Source organism: Myotis myotis, unplaced genomic scaffold (assembly GCF_014108235.1).
Source record: "Myotis myotis isolate mMyoMyo1 unplaced genomic scaffold, mMyoMyo1.p scaffold_m19_p_8, whole genome shotgun sequence".
Classification (NCBI taxonomy): domain Eukaryota; kingdom Metazoa; phylum Chordata; class Mammalia; order Chiroptera; family Vespertilionidae; genus Myotis; species Myotis myotis.
Genome location: NW_023416390.1, coordinates 88,455,309 through 88,471,729, shown reverse-complemented (window position 1 = coordinate 88,471,729; position 16,421 = coordinate 88,455,309). Strand labels below are relative to the sequence as shown.

General features: G+C 38.2%; 1 pseudogene; it reads left to right on the top strand.

Moving 5' to 3' along the window:
• Positions 1–4,319, top strand: part of LOC118662092 — a 94,870-nt pseudogene extending 90,551 nt beyond the window's left edge.
• The last annotated feature ends 12,102 nt before the right edge of the window (positions 4,320–16,421 follow it).

Here is a 16,421-nt window from a genome sequence, read left to right as displayed (position 1 = left end):
CCAATATTATTTTTTTGACTATTTTTCATGAAAAGTTGGACATACTTTTTAATATATAATTCTTGCTAATATATAAAAAAATTGCTAAAGGCTTAGAAGATTTTAACAACATGATAAACAAATCTGTGTAATTCACATATGTAGGACTTGACATCTAACAATGAGAGAAAGCACATTATTTTAAAGAGTGTGTAGAACATTTACTAAAATTGTCCTATGAAATGGGTTAAAAGGCAAGTCTGAGTAATTTCAAGAAGCTAGAATAATCAAGTGTATGTTTCCTGACCACAGTGTGAAATTAAGCCAGCATAAAAACATTACTAACAACTTTTAACATAAAGCAAAATAATTTTCAATAAATAATTGTTTAAAAAAGAAATATACCCACTCCTAAAATGTGACCAGTGATCAACTATTTTCTTCCGAAAAAGTTACTTCTGAAAAGAATAGGGAAAGTAACTTTACAGTGGAAAAAACAAACACTACTTCAGCCAGGTGATTACTGCCAGTAACCAGATGTCATAAATCATGTTGATAGCATATAACCCTAATATGTCCTGAAATGGCACTTTCCCTCTTTGATCTTCTCCCCAAAACACATCAGGCTTTTTAATTATGATAAATTCTAATAGAAAGTTATCTTGCAGCACGCTTGACCAGTGTTTCTCAAAACTATCAAGGTTATTTAAAACTAGAGGCCCGGTACATGAAATTTGTGCACTGGTGTCCCTCACTCAGCCCAGCCTGAACTCTCTCCAATCTGGGACCAATCTGGCCTACACCAGCAGTTGGACATCCCTCTCACAATCTGGGACTGCTGGCTCCCAACCGCTTGCCTGCCTGACTGCCTGATTGCCCCTAACCATTTCTACCCGTCACCCTGATCACCCCCTAACCACTCCCCTGCCAGCCTGATCGACACCTAACTGTCTCCCTGCTGGCCTGATTGCCCCTAACTGTCCTCCCCTGCAGGCCTGGTCACCCTCAACTCCCCTCCCCTGCAGGCCCAGTCCTCCCCAACTGCCCTCCCCTGCCAGCCCAGTCACTCCTAACTGCCCTCCCTGCTGGCCTGGTCCCCCACTGTTGGGGCCCAGCCCCAGCAGGTCCAGGAGTTCCCCAAGATGTGGATGGAGTCAGTGAAGAAGGAATGACATGGAGGCAGCATTCAGGTGATCATCATAGCCAGGGTCTTCTCTTTATTGTCCTCTTACATCTGTATTTATACTATTTGATCTTAATCCTATCCATTCTAATTCAAAGGTCAGGGCGTTTCTTATCTCCATTCCAAGATTACTCTATTTTTCTGTTAAGCTACAAGGAAGTAACTGAAGGAGATCAGTCTAAGTAAAGATTACGTAGCTTAAGCATGATTGTTCCTAGTTAAAGTGATTAACTACCCGCCTGGCACTTAGTTAAGGGGTTTTTCTGATAAAAATCCTCACCTGGGGAAACAACCTTTCTCAGAGAGGTGGTCCTGTTTAAAATACATAGCGTTAAGAGGGGGAGCAAACATATTAAGAACAGTATGTCATATATGCTAGGTCCCTTGAAACATAAGCTGTGCAGATGTTTCTTCCCTGCAGTGACCGTGTCAATCTTGGGTCAGCTTCCAGCACCTGACAACTGCCCTCCCCTGCTAGCCATCATGTGGTGGCCATCTTGTGACCACATGGGGGAGACCATCTTTGATCACATGGGGGTGGCTATCATGTGTGTGGGTGTGATGGTCAATTTGCATATCACCTCTTTATTATATAGGATAGGAAAGTCTGAGGAACTGTCTCAGTCAAGAAAAATCTAAAGAGACCTGATGAAATGTCATATGGTATCCTAGATAAGATCTTGGAAGGGGAAAAAAAGATCAGCTTAAAATTGTGGAAAATATTAAATCTAGTAAATTTTTGGTGGAATCTTTAGGGTTTTCTATGTACAATATTTACAAATAATGACCGTTTTACTTCTTACTTTCCAATTTGGATGCCTTTTATGTTTTCTACTTGTCTAATCACTATGGTCAGGACTTCCAGTACTATGTTGAATAAGAGTGGTGAAAGTGGGCATCCCTGTTTTATTCCTGGCCTTAGGGGAAATGGTTTTAGTTTTTACCCATTGATTTTGATGATGGCTGTAGGTTTGTCATGTATGGCCTTTACTTTGTTGAGGTTTGATCCCTCTATTCCCACTTTGCTGAGAGTTTTTATCAACAAAGGGTGTTGGATTTTATAGAATGAATGCCTCTTCTGCATCTATTGATATTATCATAATGATTTTTGTCTTTCAATTTCTTTATGTGATGTATCATGTTTATTAATTTGTGAATATAACACAAGCCTGGAATAAATCCCACTTGATCATGGGGTATGATCTTTTTAATATATTGCTGGAGCTAAAATTTTGTTGAGGATTTTAGCATCTTACATTCATCAGGGATAATGGCCGTAATTCTCTTTCTTTGTAGTATCTTTATCTGGTTTGGGGATTAGAATAATGTTGGCCTAATAAAAAGAGCTTGGAAGTGTTCCTTCCTCTTTGATTTTTTGGAAAGTTTTCAGGAAGATGGGTGTTTGTTCTTCTTTGAATGTTTGGTAAAACTCCCCTGTAAAGCTGGGCTTTTGGTTGCTGAGAGTTTTTTGATTACTGCTTCATTTTCATCAATTGTTATTGACCTATTCAGGTTTTCTGATTCTTCCTGCTACAGTTTTGGAAGATTGTATTTTTCTAGGAATTTGCCCATTTCATCCACATTGTCCAGCTTGTTGGTATATAGTTTCTCATTTCTTATAATCCTTTGTATTATTGTGTGGTCAGTTGTTACTTCACTGCTTTTATTTCTGTTTTAATTTATTTGGGTCCTCTCTCCTTGTTTCTTGATAAATCTGACTAAAGGTTCATCAATATTGTCATCTTTTCAAAGAAACAGATCTTGATCTCATTAATCTTTAGTGGGTTATTTTTTTATACACCAATAATGAATTCTCAGAAAGAGAAACTATGAAAACAATCCTACTTACCACAGCAGCAAAAAAAATAAGATACATAGAAATAAACTTAACCAAGGAGGCAAAATATTTGTATTCAGAAAATTACAGTACATTGAAAAAAAATAGAGGATGATATAAACAAGTTGAAGAATATATTATGTTCATGGACAGGTAGAATTAACACCATTAGAAGCTGCTCGTTGCCGAAACCAGTTTGGCTCAGTGGATAGAGCATCGGCCTGCGGACTGAAAGGTCCCAGGTTCGATTCCAGTCAAGGGCATGTACCTGGGTTGCGGGCATATCCCCAGTAGGAGATGTGCAGGAGGAAGCTGATCGATGTTTCTCTCTCATCGATGTTTCTAACTCTCTATCTCTCTCCTTTCCTCTCTGTAAAAAATCAATAATATATATATATATATATATATATATATAGAAGCTGCTCGATTAGCTAAAGAGAAAGAAGAAGAGGAAGTTAGACAACAAGCATTACTGGCAAAGAAGGAAAAAGATATCCAGAAAAAGCCATCAAAAAGGAAAGGCAAAAACTTCGAAACTCATGCAAGGCCTGGAATCACTTTTCTGACAATGAGGCAGAGCATGTTAAAATAATGGAAGAAGTGGAAAACCTTTGTGATCGCCTTGAATTAGCAAGTTTACAGTGCTTGAATGAAACACATCATTTACAAAAGAAGTAGGAAAGGATGCTCTGGAAAAACAGAAGAAATAAATGAGCAAAGTAGAAAAGAGAAAGAGGAAGCTGAGGCTCGTATGCGACAAGCAGCTACGAATGCAGAGAAGTCAGCTGGCGGAGGTGGAAATGACAGTAAAAACTGCTCGGAAGATGGTCTGCAGTTACTAATTAAAGATGTGAGCCTCTTCCCTGCTGGAACAAATTCAAGATGGGAAGTTATTGCTAATTACATGAACATACATTCTTCTTCTGGAGTCAAGAGAACCGCCAAAGATGTTATCAGCAAGGCAAAAAGTCTTCAAAAACTTGACCCTCATCAAAAAGATGACATAAAAAAAAGGCTTTTGATAAATTTAAAAAAGAACACGGAGTAGTGTCTCAAGCAGACAATGCAACACCTTCAGAACGATTTGAAGGTCCATGCACAGATTTCACCCCTTGGACAACAGAAGAGCAGAAACGTTTGGAACAGGCCTTGAAAACATACCCAGTAAATACACCTGAAAGATGGGAAAAAATAGCAAAAGCAGTGCCTGGCAGGACAAAGAAGGACTGCATGAAACGATATAAGGAACTTGTCAAGATGCTAAGAGCAAAGAAAGCTGCTCAAGGGAAAGTACTAAATGCAAGTAGAACCAAGAAATGACTTAAGACAATCTTTGTTGTGTGTGCATTTTTATAATAAAACTGCAAATACTTTACAAAAAAAAAAAAATGGAACTCCCATTTGACCCAGTGATCCCACTTATAGGAATATATTCTAAGAAATCAAAGACATCAATCAGAAAGAATATATGCACCTCTATGTTCATAGCAGTGCAATTTACAATAGCTAAGATTTGGAAACAGCCTAAGTGCCCATCAGAAGATGAGTGGGTTAAAAAACTGCAGTACACCTATGCAATGGAATACTATGCTGCTGTAAAAAAGAAAGAACTTACCATTTGCAACAGCATGGGCGGATCTAGAGAGCATTATGCTAAGCAAAATAAGCCAGTCAGAGAAAGATATCACATGATCTCACTTATATGTGGAATTTAATGAACAACATAAACTGATTAACAAAAATAGACCCAGAGATATAGAAGCATCAAACATTGTCAAAGAGTGGTTAGTCCATGGGAAAATGTTTTCCATACAGCACTAATTTTTTTTTAATATTACAGAACAATAAGTTCATTATGCATAAATTTTCCTAAAAATTTTTACAGAAAAAAATGAGTTATAATTTGAGTGATTTTGTCTTTATCGTTCTACTTTTATTTTCCATACTGTATATGTATTATTTCTTATTTCAAAAATAAATATACTGTGTAAATATAAAAAAAGAAAAAGAAAAGAAATCCACTCATTTAAATGTTCTTTCTCTGTAGTTAAGGTTTCGTTTCTCTTCACTGCTTTAAGAAAACTTTTATTGGTCTTTAATTTCTGAATTTTTACTAGGAAGGGCCTTACTGTGAATTAATTTGTTTATCATTTTATGGTGTTTTCCAGGCTTGTTGAATCTGTATATTTATATCTTTTGCCCAAAAATGTAAACTTCTCAATCATTACTTATTTGAGCACTTTTTAATTTTTTTTTAAATCTTGACCTCTTTCTCCTGTTAAGGACTTTGATGGCAAAAAATTTATAATGGTACACTGGGTCCCTCAGCCTGGCCTGCACCCTCTCGCGGGGAGCATGCTTAAGCTGGCAGTCAGACATCCCTCTTGCAGTCCGGGACTGGTCACTCCTTACCTCCTGCCTGCTCGCTGCTCCTTAGTGCTGTCATGGAGACCCAGAGAGGCTCCTGCCATTGTCTCTGTGCTCACCAGCTGTCAGCCTGACTTCTGGCTGAGCTCCTGTATTGAGCGTCTGCCCCCTGGTGGTCAGTGTGCATCATAGAAACCAGTTCTTCTAGTCGTTCTGCAGTAAAGGTCGCTTTGGTCCAAGGTGTCAGTATTTTTCCATGGCCCCTTCTCACTCATGTGGCTTCACAGCTCCAATTAGCAAAAGCAGAGAAAGAAAATATGGTGTTAATCTCCTGGTCTAAGTGAAAATAATAATAAAATAATCATGATGTTCTTTCTTCAACCAACACTTTCCCAATACCCTCGGCAACAATTATTTTTATTGGTTTATTCTTCTGCAGATTAGGAAATGATCCACTTTCACTTTTCTTTTCATCTTCTGGTTAGTGCAAGACATTAGCAATATTCCCCTCCCTTATAGTTACATGCTAGTCTATTTTTTTGTAACAAAATTACTATGTGAAACAGAGCCTACTGCATATTCAGACAGAAATACAAAATGGTTTCTGAACATACTTTTTGAAAATTGTAATGTTATTTATAGTTCCTCAATTTTATTTACTGGATCTCATTGAATATTAATTTGCTGCATGGATCCTACTTTAGAGAATCAATGTTGGGTAAAATCAATTCCATCCCTCTGGTGAAAGTCTTTTCCTCTTGCCTTTTCATATTCTCTTTACAATCTGTTTATATTAACTTTATATGACTGATACAGAAAAAATTCTCATGTGTCTTACGCTTGAGAATGTTACATGATAAAAGGAATATATTATTTGTATTTGCAGGAAGAAAACCAAATCCCATTAGAAGCCTTACAGAAAATAAAGCATTCTGAAAGTGCGTTTTACATGCACACTTTCGTATCCTCCAAGATAATGGGAGTTAATTATTTCTGGTCAGTGCTTCAGGTCAATGGGCCTGTTGGGAGATATGGTGGGAAAACATGGGTGGTTTATGGGCCATTTAAGCTGGAAAAATGCAAAGGCAGAAAGCCTTATACATTATTATTTTCCAGAGAAATAATTTATTGCATGGGGATTTAGTGAATAAGTGAAATGTTTACTTGGTGAACTAGTGCTTCTTGTGTTTTTAAGCAAGGATATTACCTAGGAACAGTCATGCCTCTTTCCCAGCTCTCATTAATGATTCATTTCATTTTGTGATCCCACCACTATCTCCCAAATGTCCAGAGGGCAAGAAGAAAGTCCATGAACAGATCCGCAGCTAACTTGTCACATACGAACATAGTCTAGACTAGAGACATACAGTTTCATTTCTTCAGCAGCAGCATCTTTGTGCTCCTCTGATGTCAGTCTCAGGTGAATTTTCTCCCTCCGGTCTATCTTCCTCTTTTTATTTCTACATCTTCACCCAGACTTCCTGCTACTCACCTCTGCCCCTGTTTTATTCTGACCTAGTGCTGTGTGATCAAGAATGTGGAGGTATCAGCCCTCCTTCTCATGCCCTTGGGGTTCTCCATAGTATGAGCTCACAGTTCTCCACAGAAGTACTAGCTATTATAGACTGGTCAGCACAGGTCCTCTATGAGACAAACTATGTGCCACAGGCATTGCTTCTCATAGCCTAACTTCAAAGGTTTACTAGATGAAAAACGCTCCCATTTCAGAAAGAGTATAAGTGAAAAAAAATAGTGAAATAGAAAACCCTGAGCTCCCATTCACTTATTCATTTAGAATTTAATGAGACTCCTCTAAGCACCTATAATTATCCAAGCTTCTAGGACAGTAAAATGAATCAGATGCTTTCCTTTTTCTTAGACTATCTCTTTCAAATGAAGACGTAATGCATGTAAATAGATGAATGACACTGCAATGTGTGGAAGGGCTATAATGAGTCTAAACAAAACACTGTAGAGGATAAATGATTTCAATGGGACAAAAACTGAAAGCTTAGTGTTTCAGGTAACAATTTACCTAGAGAGAATCAGGGAACAATGGAAGTACCACTTTTCACCTGCAATGTCCACAAGCTCCCTACAAAAGAAATCTGATAAATTTATTCTATTTTTTTGCTTTATTTTTTCAATTAGAATTGACAGACAATATTATATTAGTTTCAGGTGTACAACTTAGTGATTAGACATTTATTTTTTTAATTATTTATTGTTGAAAGTATTACATATGTCTCCTTTTCCCCCATTGACCTCTCCCAGCCTGCCCCCCACCACCCAGCATAGGCCTTCACCTCCTATTGTCTGTGTCCATTGATTATGCTTATATGCATGTATACAAGTCCTTTGGTCGATCTCTTACCCACCACCTCCCAACCTTACCTGCCTTCCGTCTGATGTTTAATGGTCTGTTCCATGCTTCTATGTCTCTGGATCTATTCTTGTTCATAAGTTTATGTTGTTCATTATATTCCATAAATGAGTGAGATCATGTGATACTTATCTTTCTCGGACTGGTTTATTTTGCTTAGCAAAATGCTCTCCAGGTCCATTCATTCTGTTGCAAATTGTAAGTTCTTTCTTTTTTACAATAGCATAGTACTCCATTGTGTAGATAGATGTACCACTGTTTTTTAATACACTCATCTGCTGATGGGTACTTAGGTTGTTTCTAAATCTTAGCTCTGATGAATTGTGCTGCTATGAACATGGGCGGGCATATATTCTTTCTGATGAGTGTTTCTGAATTCTTGGGATATATTTCGAAAAGTGGGATTACTGGGTCAAATGGAAGTTGCATTTTTAATTTTTTGAGGAATCTTCATACTGTTTTCCACACTGGCTGAACCAGTCTGCATTCCCACCAGCAGTGTATGAGGGTTCCCTTTTCTCCACATCCTCGCCAGCACTTGTCACTTGTTGATTTGTTGATGATAGCCAGTCTGACAGGTGTGAGGTGGCACCTCACTGTCGTTTTAATTTGCATCCTTCAGATAGTTAGTGACTTTGAGCAGTTTTTCATATGCTCTTGGCCTTCTGTATGTCCACTTTCGTGAAGTGTCTATTTAGGTACTCTGCCAATTTTTGATTGGATTGTTTACCTTCTTTTTGTTAAATTGTATGAGTTCCCTATAAATTTTGGAGATTAAACCCTTATCAGATGTAACATTAGCAAATATCTTCTCCTCTGAAGTGGGCTCACTTGTTGATTTTTTGATGGTTTCTCTTGCTGTGCAGAAACATTTTATTTTGATGTAGTCCCATTTGTTTTTTTTTTTTTATCTTTAGTTTCCATTGTCCATAGCTGTATGGTAAACATATTGCTATGAGATATGTCTGATATTTTGCTACCTATGGATTCCTCCAAGATTTTATGGTTTCCCATCTTATATTTAAGTATTTTATCCATTTTGAGTTTATTCTTGTGTATGGTGTGTGTTGGTGTTCTAGTTTCATTTTTCCTCCAACACCATTTATTGAAGTCTGTCTTGACTCATTGTATGCTCTTGCCTCCTTTGTCAATATTAATTGATCATAATGACTTGGATTGTTTTCTGGGTTCTCTGTTCTGTTCAATTGTTCTATAAACTGTTCTTGTGCCAGTACCAAGCATTTAGAAAACAGTGGCTTTGTAATATAACTTGATATCTGGTATTGTGATTTCTCTAACTTTGTTATTCTTTCTCGGGATTGCTGTGGCTATTCAGGGTCTTTCTTTATTCCATATAAACTTTTGGAGAGTTTGTTCTAGGTCTGTGAAATATGCTATTGGTATTTTAATGGGAATTGCAGTGAACCTATAGATTTCTTTGGGTAGTATAGACATTTTAATGTTGATTCTACAAATCTATGAACATGGTATATTTTTCCAATTGTTTATATTTTATTTTATCTCTTTTTTCAACGTTTTCTGAGTATTGGTATTTTATCTACTTGGTTAAGTTTATTCCTAATATCTTATTTTTTTTCTTACAATGGTAAATGTGATTGTTCTTTTTCATTTCACTTTCTGATTTCCTTATTTATGTATAAAAATTCCATAGTTTTCTGGGTGTTAATTTTGTATCCTGCTACATTGTTGAAATATTTTATTAAATCTAGTAGTTTTCTGATGAAATTTTTAGGGGTTCCTATGTATAATATAATGTCATCTACAAATAATGAGTTTTACTTCCCCTTTTCCAATTTGGATGCCTTTTCTTTTTTCTTTTTATCTGATCACTATGGCTAGCACTTCTAGTATTATGCTGAACAGGAGTGGTGAAAGTGGGCATCCCTGTCTTGTTTCTGTTCTAAGGGGAAATAGTTTTAGTTTTTTTTTTTTTTTTTTTTTTTTTTTTTTTCCCATTGAGTATGACAGGTTTGTCATATGTGGCTTTTATTATGTTGAGGTATGATCTCTCTCTTCCCACTTTGCTGAGAGTTTTATAAAATATCGGTGTTGGATTTTGTCGAATGCTTTTCCTGCATCAATTGATATGATCATGTGATTTTTGTCTAGCAATCTGTATGTGCTATATAACATTTATTGATTTGCAGATATTGTACCATCCTTGCATCTCTGTAATAAACCCTACTTGGTCATGGTATATGATCTTTTTAATGTATTGCTGGATCTGATTTGCTAATATTTTGTTGAGGATTTTAGCATCTATGTTCATTGGGGATATTGGCCTGTAATTCTCTTTCTTTGTAGTGTCTCTATCTGGTTTTGGATTAGGATAATGCTGGCCTCATAGAAAGATCTTTGAAGTGCTCCTTTTTCTTGAAGTTTCAGAATAGTCTGAGAAAAATCAGTGTTAGTTCTTCTTTGAATGTTTGGTAAAACTCCCTCTTGAAGCCATCCGGATCAGGGATTTTGTTTGCTGATTTTTTTTATTATTATTATTAATGCTTCAATTTTATCAGTAGTTATTGGCCTGTTTAGGTTTTCTGATTCTTCCTGATTGAGTTTTGGAAGATTGTATTTTTCTATGAATCTGTCCATTTCATCAAAGTTGTCCAGTTTGTTGGAATAGAAATGTTCATAATTTTTGTTATTGTTGTTTTGTTGTTGTTGTTGTTTAGTTTAGTTTTGTTTTGTTTTTATAATATTCTGTATTTCTATGTGGTCAGTTGTAACTTCACCTCTTTCATTCTGATTTTGTTTATCTGGGTCCTCTGTCTTTGTTTCTTGTTAAGTTTGGCTAGAGGTTCATTAATCTTATTTATCCTTTCAAAGAATCAGTTCTTGGTTTTATTGATCTTTTTGTTTATTTATTTATTTATTGTCTCTGTGTCATTTATTTCTGCTCTGATCTTTATTATTTCCTTCCTTATATTTACTCTGGCCTTATCTTGTTGTTCTTTTTCTAATTCTTTAAATTATAGGCTTAGATAACATTACATGTTTTTCTTGTTTTTTGAGGTATGCCTATAGTGCTTTGAATTCCATCTCAGGGCTGCTTTCACTGTATTCCATAGATTTTGGATTGTGTTTTCATTGTCATTTGTTTCCAGGATCTTTTTTTTTTTCTTCTTTGAAATCTTTGGTAACCCATTCATTGCTTAATAGCATGCTACTTAGCCTCCATGTGTTTGATTGTTTTTGGGTGTTTTTATTTTATTTTTTAATATAAAATATTTTTAATATTTTTTCAGAGAGAAAGGGAGAGGGTGAGAGAGAGAGAATATCAATGATGATATAGAGTCATTTATTTGCTGCCTCCTGCAGGCCCCTTGCTGAGGATGGAACCATCAACCCGGGCATGTTCCCTTGACTGGAATCTAACCCAGGACATTTCTTTGTACAGGCAGATGCTCTATCCACTGAGCCAAACTGACTAGGGCTTTAGTATTTTTATTGTAGTTGATTTATAATTTTATGCTATTGTGATCTGAGAAGATGCTTGCTATGATTCCAATCTTCTTGAATTTGTAGAGACTTAGCCTGTGACCTAACATGTGGTCTATTTTTCAAAATGTCTCACGTGTGTTTGAGAAGAATGTACACTGGTATTCCATAGCTTTGGGGTGAAATGTCCTGAAGATGTCAATTAGTTCCATCTGATCTAGTGATTTTTTTAGGATGGCTGTTTTCTTGTTGATTTTTTTGTCTAGAATATGTATCCTGTGATGTTAATGGGATACTAATGTTTCCTACTATGCTCTCCTGAGCTGGGTGTCCTAGGAAAGGCCCCTACTTGAGTTATTTGGGTTCTCCTGATGTAGTTGGGTCTTGAATGTTATTGTCCCATTCGCGGATGAAGTCTCCTCATAGTCTGTCTGACTATGTGGCTCACCCAGACCCCGTGCAAGCTTTTGCGTGTTTCTTGCTGCTCCAGGTGATGCACAGAACCACCGATCCACCACTTGTGTCGGGCTCCACAAGCCTTGCCCACAGCAGGAGGGTTCTCTCTGCCCTCTAAGGTGGTGCTCAGGGCTTGGCTCAGCAAAGTTCTCCTGGGTCCCTTGGCTTTGCCTGTCAGCCACGTATCAATCTGAATCACGCAAAAGTCTGTTTGTTGATGGGGCTTTAGCAGGGGAGGTGCTGTTTAGCTTTCAGGAATATGGAGGGTGTGTTTTCCTGCCCCACTTGATTGTTGATGTTCTGTTCATGGGAAGGATCTCCCTTCCAACTTCCTATCAGTGATGTTGCAGCTCCTGTATTGTGCTCTGATGTTGTTGAATCTGTTCCCTTGGTGTGTCTATCCTGGGTTTCCTGGAAGCTGCTGCGGTGCAGGTGAATGTGAGTCACTATTCCTTTATGGACCTGGGCAACCTGATTGAGGTCCAAGGAGTTGAATCCCCTAGCAGTCCAGTGGTCAGGAACTCCTTATCCCCGAGGCTGGGTGTGCCTTGAGTCTCCTGCCTTGATTGTCTCTGTTCTGAGTTGTAATCTCTGCCCCTGTGCATCTGGTCTCACAGGCAGCTGCAGAAGCTCAGGGTATGTGGGGCCAGGTGAGCAGTCCCTCTGGCATGTGACTCCCTGTGAGGTCCTGGAGCCAGTGGCAGGGTCTCTTCAGATCCCTCTGCAACTCATTGGGGAGGTCCCGGAGCCACAGGTGGGGTAACTGCGATGTCCTGCTAGCACACTTCTCACTGCATGGGGCCAGGGTGGTGTCCAAGGCCAGTCTTCCTGGTGTAAGGCTGTACTCCTAGCCTCTGCTGCTCCCACCTTCAAGATGCCCTGGTTTCCATGCCAGAGCCTCTCCCACCTGGGGAGTGTCTGTGGTGGTAGCAGGGGTTCTTTGTCCAGGAGTGCCTGATCCGCCACCCCCTAGACTCCTGCAAGATCTTTCACACACACACACACACACACACACACACACACACACACACACACACACACCACATATCCACACGCTCCTCTCTCGCTCCCTTACTCACTCACACTTTCTTCCTCACTCCAGTCTTGCCGGCTGCCATGTTGAATTTCTCAGATGTGTCACTACCACTTCTTTTCTGTTCATCTATTGGTGAACCCTTTGGTTGCTTCCAAATCTTGGGTGTTGTAAATATTGCTGCAATGAACATATGAACATATGTGTTGTTGCTTTTTATTTAATGTTTTGGTTTTTTTCAGATAAATTCCCAGAAGTGGAATCATTGGGTCTTTCTTCATCTATTGTTATATATCATTTGTTTGTTTTTTTAAAATGTTTTTATTGATTTTAGAGAGGAAGGGAGAGGGAGAGAGAGATTGAAACATCAATGATGAGAGGGAATCATTGATTGGCTGCCTCCTGCATGCCCCCCACTGTGGATCAAGTCCACAACCTGAGCATGTGCCCTTGGCCAGAATCAAACCCAGGACCATTTAGTCTACAGGCCCATACTCTATCCACTGAGTTAAACCAGCTAGGGCTATCATTTGATTTAAAGTTTATTTTGTCTGGTGTAAGTACTGCTACCCCAGCTTATTTTTTCCCTTTTTTTTTTGTTTTGTTTCCATTTTCATGAAATATCTTTTCCCATCTTTTTTCTTTCAGTCTGTATGTGTCTTTCATCTGAAGGGAGTCTCTTGTAGATGGCTTATGAAAGGTCTTGTTTTGTTATCCATTCAGCATCCATATATATTTTGATTGGAGCACTTAATCCATTTGCATTTAAAGTAATTGTTGATTGATATGTATTTATTGTCATTTCTGTTATTTTTCTTCTTCTTTTTCTTCTTAAAGAAGATGCTTTAACATTGCCTGCACTGTTGATGCTAATGAACTCCTTTAACTTTTTATTGTCTGAAAAGCTCTTTATCTGTCCCTTGATACTAAATGATAGCTCTGCAGAGCAGCATATTCTTGATTGTAGGTCGTTGCTTTTTATCACTTAGAACAAGTCTTGCCAATTTCTTCTGGCCGCCAGAGTTTCTGTTTTGAAATCAGCTGACCTGACTGTCTTATGGTAGTTCTCTTGAACATAACTGTTTTCTCTTGCTGCTTTTAAGATTCATTCCTTGTCTTTAATATTTGTAATATTAATTATGATGTGTACTGGTGTGGAACTTTTTGAGTTCATCTTGTTTGGGACTCCATGAGTTTCCTGGACTTGTATGTCTATTTCCTTTACCAGGTTAGGGAATTTCTCCATCATTATTTCCCATAGGTTTCTAATTGCATGTACTCTCAATTCTCCTTCTGGCACCCCCATGATGCAAAAGTTGGTTTGCTTAAAGTCATCCCAGAGGCTCCTTACACTATCCTCATTTTTTGAATTTTTAAGTTGTTTCACTTTTAATTTTTTATTGTTCACACAATTGCAGATGTGCTCCAATTCCCCCCCCTCTCCCGCCACACACACACAAACACACACACTTTTTTCCACCTCCATCCAGTCACCACCTCCCCTTCCTTGGCCCTCACAAGACTATTGTTTGTGTCCATGTCCTTTAGCAAATCACTTCACCTTCCTTTATCCAGTTACCCCCACACCCCTACCTTCTGACATTTATCACTCTGTTTCATGTTCCCATGCCTCTGGTTCTATTTTGTTCATCAGTTTATTTTGTTTATCAGATTCCACATATTAGAGAGATTACATGGTATTTGTCTTTCTCTGACTGGCTTAGCTTAGCATAATAACCTCTATGTTGTCATCAAAGGTCAGAGTTCCCTGCTTTTTACAGCCACATAGTATTCAATTGTGTAAATGTACTATGGCTTTTTCCCCCCACAAATCTACTGAAGGGCATTTAGGTTGTTTCCAGATCTTGACTATTTTAAATAGTGGTGCAACAAACATAGATGTGCATATATACTTTCTGATTGTTTTTTAGGGTATATACCCTGACGTATATATTGGGATTCTTAGGATATATACCCTGAGGTGGGATTGCTGTGTCAAAAGGCAGTTTCATTTTAATTTTTTTGAGGAAGTTTTTAGTGTTTTCAACAGTGGCTGCATCAGCCTGCATTCACATCAACAGTGCACTAGGGTTCCCTTTTCTCCGCATCCTTGCCAGCATTTCTTGTTTGCTATTTAATGATAGTAGCTATTCAGCTAGGTAAGGTGATACCTCATTATAGTTTTAATTTTCATCTCCCAGATGATTAGTGATCTTTAGCATTTTTTCATATGTCTCTTGGCCATCTGTATGTCCTCCTTGGAGAAGTATCTATTCAAGTCATTTGCCCATTTTTTTATTAATGGGATTGTGTGTCTTCCTGCTGCTGATTTGTATAAGTTCCTTACATATATTGGAGATTAAACCCTTATAAGGTGAATCATTGGCAAATATGTTCTCCCATACAGTGGCTTCCCTTTTTGCTTTGTTGATGGTTTATTTTTTTGATACAGAAGCTTTTTCATTTGATGAAGTCCTGTTTATTTATTTTTCCTATGTTTGCCTTGCCTTTAAAGACATATTGGCAAAAATATTGTTCTGAAAGATGTCTTGGATTTACTGCCTATGTCTTCTTGTATAATTTTTTATGGTTTTACAACTTACACCATACCATCTTCCTGCTTTGTCAAACATTAATTGAGCATAAAGGCCTAGGTTGATTTCTTGGTTCTCTGTTCTGTTCTATTGATCTATGTGCCTGTTCTGTGCAAATATCAGGCTGTTTTGATTACAATGGCTTTGTAGTATAGTTTGATATTTGGTATTGTGAATCCTCCAACTTTGTTCTTCTTTCTCAAGATTGTTGAGAAGCCATTTAGGGTCTTTTTTGGTTTCATATATATTTTTGAAATATTTGTTCTAGATCTATAAAATATGCCTTTGGTATTTTTATAGAGATTGTGTTGAATCTGTAGATTGTTTTTGGTAGTATAGACATTTTAATGATATTAATTTTTCCAATCAATGAACATGGTATATGCTTCCACTTGTTTGTATCTTCCTCTATTTATTTTTTCAATGTCCTATAGTTTTCTGAGTAAATTTATTCCCAGGTATCTTATTCCTGGGAATAAACTTATTTTTGTTGTTGTTCTTGCAATGACAGGAGCAGATCAGTAAATGTCTCAAAGTGACTAGGATCCACCTCCACCCTTTCCATCTGTCAGAATTAGTCACTGAAAATGCTATTTCTGATAGGGCTTATGGCAGCATCGAGAGGATAGTACCTCTAGATTTGTAAGAGAGCAGTGCTATTCAGATTCAGGGGAGATGGTGGGTGTTTCCTCCCAGCCCATAACCACAGGTCTGATCTCAGAGTGGAGCATCTTCTAGGCAGGTGGGTAGGGTCTGCTGGAAGCCGGGCATTTCTATGAGCTCTTCCATGAGGGGGAAGCCAAGTTAGGTTCCTGGGAAGGTGGGAGGGACGGTCCCACTCAAATCCAGTCACTGACATCCCTTGAGAGTGCCCAAGCCAATAGGCCTGGATTCTGCTGTTGCCTCTTCAGCAGGAGCTGAGATGCAGAGCAGGGGAGCTGTATGGCAGAGGACAGAGGGTGGGTAATTGTTGCTGGGAGGGGCTTGTGCTTCTCAGGAGAAGTGGCTGCTGCAGTACCAGGGGGTGGGGTGGTGAGATGACCCAGCACAGATATACTGGAAGCCACTCTCCCACATCTCTCCCCAATGCCTCCCTCCACAGACTCTCCTCAGAGGACTACATTCTG